The sequence below is a fragment of the Alligator sinensis genome, unplaced genomic scaffold (genome assembly GCF_000455745.1).
Source record: "Alligator sinensis unplaced genomic scaffold, ASM45574v1 scaffold23_1, whole genome shotgun sequence".
In the NCBI taxonomy this organism is placed as follows: domain Eukaryota; kingdom Metazoa; phylum Chordata; order Crocodylia; family Alligatoridae; genus Alligator; species Alligator sinensis.
In genome coordinates, this window is record NW_005841890.1 from 2,744,046 (window position 1) to 2,748,682 (window position 4,637).

Here is a 4,637-nt window from a genome sequence, read left to right on the forward strand (position 1 = left end):
AATGCCCAGGAGCAATGATAAATGCTGGATGGAATTTATTGTGTTGCATTAATATGCATGTGTAGACGTACCCATTGAAGAGTATATATCTTTGATACAGAGTGATCTGGATTACTTGGTAACCCGGGAGCAAGCAGATCATACATATTTTACTAGAGACAAATGTAAAAAATCTTTTAAGGAACAGAGAAAGAAGACCTCACTGGATAAGGAATTTTATGCTAGAAAGCCGTGATTAAAAAACATTTGGGAATCATGGTGAATAATTAGCTGGACAAAAGCTCCCAATGTGATGCTGTAGCTAAAAGGGTTAATACGATCAGTGGATTTATCAACAGGGCAATATTGAGTAAGGGTAGGGATGTTACATTACCTCTGTTTTTGGCATTCATGCAACTATTATTTGAATAGACTGTCTAGCTCCTGTGTCTAAGGAGGACATTGAAAAATTGAAGGGAGCTTCAAAAAGGGCCAAAAGAATGATTAACAGAATCACAAACATGCATGGTATAAAAGCCTTAATGAGCAAAATCTGTAGAGCTTTAGAGACACTTGGAGAATGATTAATTAGTCTGTTAACTATCTATACGGGGAACAGAAATTGATAATAAAGGGCATTTCAATTTAGCAAACCAAGAGATAGCAAGAGCCAGTGACTGGCAGTTGAAGCTAGACAAATTCAGATAAAAAGGTGCAAACTTTTAACTTGGAGATTAATTAGTCAGTAAAGTTGCGATGGATTCTCCATTACTGGATTAAAAAAAAAAAAAGATTGCTTCCTTTAAAAAAAAAAAAAGAATAAATATGCTTCCAACCGAATTGAATCAGGGCTGAACCAAAGAGGTGAAATTAGATGGTCTTTTATACAGGAGTTGCAGCTAGATGAACACCAAAGCCTTTTCTGGTCCAATAATCTATTAATCAAAATGACTGGAACTGCCATTTGAAACAAGTAACTGAAAACAAATGTTTTCACAGTGAAGGTTTACTGTTTTCCAGCCCTGTCTAATTGAGATGAATCAAGCACTATATGTGTATTGTTGTTTTTTTTTTAACATTCATCTCCCTGCATTTATTTTAACATGGGATTGATCAGGTGTTACTCTGGGTGACCACTGCAATTCACTTTCCATCAGACAGACCTGGAAAACAGGATGCTATAGAGTTAGATATATATTCATAAAATAAACTGTCAAAAGCTCTGAGAATCTGATTCCAAATGTATTCCTCCTTTCTATGGCAAATGTGATGGGTTAACCCAAGAGATATAGTGAAGTATTTGAATAATATCTTATTCCTTGTTTTCCTCCAGGAAAAATGAGTGGCTAGCCGGTGTTTGATGTGCCTTGTAATTTGTTAGATGGAGAGAGATTGGGGTTGTGGAAGGCTGTTCCCTGAACTGAGCCTTAAAGCATCCTCACATTAATTGCTCTGGAGATATAAGAAATGGTGAGAGGGCTTCTCATTTTGCCCTGCAACATTAAAAAGTAGAGAAACCCTGTTGCTTCTGAAATTCAAGTTGTCTTTATTCCCTACAGAGGTGAATATAAATACTTCCCAAAGTTGACAATTAACTCCAGCCATTCCAAGTTATTCTGTTTCTTAGATGTCTTGATAAATATGCAGCATTTATCTTGGGCATGCATTGATTAGCAATGAGGAATTTTGGCTTCATTCTAAGCGTTACAAACAAGCTGAAACATCCAGGCTCCCTATTAGCTGCATCTTTTTTTTTTTTCCTTCCCAAAATACATGTAGAAAAATCTCTTTGAACAAAAGCCAGCATTCACGGCAAATCTGCAGTGTAACAACAAAAAGATACAGACGCGTGGACCGCTGTAGCGAAGTTGCTCACATTCAACCACGAGCCATCAATTATTAACGCAACGTTGTCCTGGTGCTTCAGTAAGTTATTTGATAGGACCTTATTATTTAGAACACTTGGTGAGAGTCCATCAAGTAAATACCGTTTCCAGCAGCTTCAATGCGTTAGAAGTTCACTGGAAACTTTAGGCTGTTTAGCACTGGAGTCATTCTTTTTCTCTTCCTTTTATTTCTTTTTTACAGACACCGTAATTCTCAGATTCTGCTGGTCTAGTCCATTAGCAGAATTTTAAGGATGCACCAGGCCATATTCAGCTGTCAGTTCTGTTAGTGTAAATCTGACCGTTACATCAGTATACCTGAAGTCTAAATTTGGATGCATGACTATATTAAGAAACTGCAGGCCTAATTTAGCTTGTTCTTGGGTTGGCCTAAATCAAGTCAGTTGGTTATATTCCATAGACAACTGGTAACTCATAAGACTGCTCTAATAATGGAGTAAATCCAATTTAACTGGCTTCTGAGTCTAGTGGCATAGGATGTCCCAAATTGGCGTAACTGATTCCACTGTGTCTCTTCCTTGCAGCTATGAGGATGTGGCCAGAGGAAAATAATATTGAAATCCCTTGCAGTCCAGGAATCCCTCATTTCATTATATGAATGGCTTTGGCTGCTTTAACTTCTGTCAGGGACCAAACGAATATAGAAAGAGCCCTACAATTAAAGAACTGCCAATGACTCCTTTGCGTCCAGTTTCCCTTCTCAAGCACCGTATTTTTTTCATACCCCCTTGATTCTGAATCCTGTTCAACCCCTTGCACAATATAGATCAGACTCAAGGCTGCTCTAAGGAGTGACAGCTGAAAAGTGTGTCTGTGTGATAAAGGTGCTTGCTGAAGGCTCTATGAAGATTATTCCAAGTGTTTTTCTGTATTGGTTTAGATACTAAGCTATATGTTGTTGCTAAAAGCCTAATTAAAGTTTAAGATGTAGTGAGGCCTTGTATAAAGCCAGGCCTAGTAAATTTAGCAAAGTCTAGAAGTAGTAAGGCCCTGTGGGACAGTTAAAATTGCCTTATCAAAGGAATGCAAGGCCTGTACTGCTAATTGGTCAGTCTAAGGACAGTTCAAGTAAAAGGAATCTGAGTGGTCATACATTATCAGTATCATTCAGAAGCTATAAATTAGCAGAATATCTGGAAACCATTCAGAAGGAAGATACAGCTCTGTGAAAAGGATTAGTTATCTGTTGCCTGGATCAGTGGGCCCATGGACCGCGAGGAGCCCAAGGACTGCATTCCAGGGTTCTTCCCAGTACCCTTTGGACAGCACTGTTTGGGGACACCTGACTTTGCTGAACTTTGTGGAAAGAGAAGCTTGCTATGTATCAGGCAACAGAGGGGACTGCCGATAAGTTGCCGACGTGATTTGCTTTTGTCTGTCATTGCTTGTTTCGTTACTATGCGTAGTTGTGTTTTTGTTAAGTCAATAAATCTTTCTTACCTTTCTACCCCCAACCACACTCTCAATCCCCGAACCCTCCGCAGGTGGCAGCTAGGACATAAGGTATGCCTGACTGCCATCGTCCCCCAAAGGCAGTTTGTGTTGCTTAGTATTACCAGAATTTATGAGTGGTACAAATTCAGAAAATTACATAAAATATGTGAGCCACTATTTTAAGTTTCACTAAAGAGTTCAATTAAACCCACAATGGAATATTAAAAATGATAGTAAGCTGTAAGCATTGACTCCATTAAAGGAAAAAACATGAGATCTCACTACTCAATAGCCCATGCTAATACCAATTTAAATCTGGGTCTGATCACTCCTGGTAACTAGAATAAATATGTAAAAACAAGATGGTAAATCAGGATCAAGGTATTATAATCAAACATAATTTATAAATGAAGGGCCATTCTGTCACTAATTATATAAGATTTGTGTCTAGGAGAGAGCATTTTAAGTGCTATTCAGTTCATTTTTTTAAAAAAAAGGGGGATCCAAGTTTCATAGTTTCATAGTTTCATAGTTTTAGGGTCGGAAGTTATTTTAATGCCTACCACATAGGGCATTAAAGACCCACATTTGTAAAAGGTTCATAATATAAAATGATATATGATTTGCTAACAGCATCTCAGTAAAATTAAGAATGACATGTCTTTGTCCACACCTTCTTATATGATATGTCTGTCCTCCTGATAAAATTCTGCAGCATGAGCTATAATACAGAGCTTCAGTGTTGGCCATTCTCCATTTGCCTCATATCTATCAATGTATGGACTTTAATACAGTATTAATTGTGTCTAAGGGACCTTGCATAGCAATTACTGAAATCTTTATTCAGTTAATGGAAGTTTTACTTAAGTATACTGTTAATTCAGGATCAGGCCACTTAGCAACTTCTGATCAATATTGTTTAAAGTTAAATTAGCGTCTACATTTTCTACTCTGGGATCAGAAGCCAAATAAGTAGCCTTTTATACGAGGCCTTGAACAAATATATAGGGTATGGCCACATGAACGAGTCATTATGAGGTACATGTGGTGGGATTTACCAGGTAGCAGCTGTTCCTTAGAAAATATCCATGTACAAGCTCTCATACTATGTAGGAGTTCAAGTTGTGCTAGGCCGTAGTTGTATTAGGCTATAGCGAACTACTGTGTTGTATGGGAATAGCGGGCCTCATGGCCTCTGGATGATGCAATAAAAATAAATAAATAAAACCAAAGTAATCAGCAAAAAGACACTGATTCAAAGAAGGGAGCACTAAAACAGCAGTAGAAAACCTCAAGGACAAATGTAAAAAGTAAGAA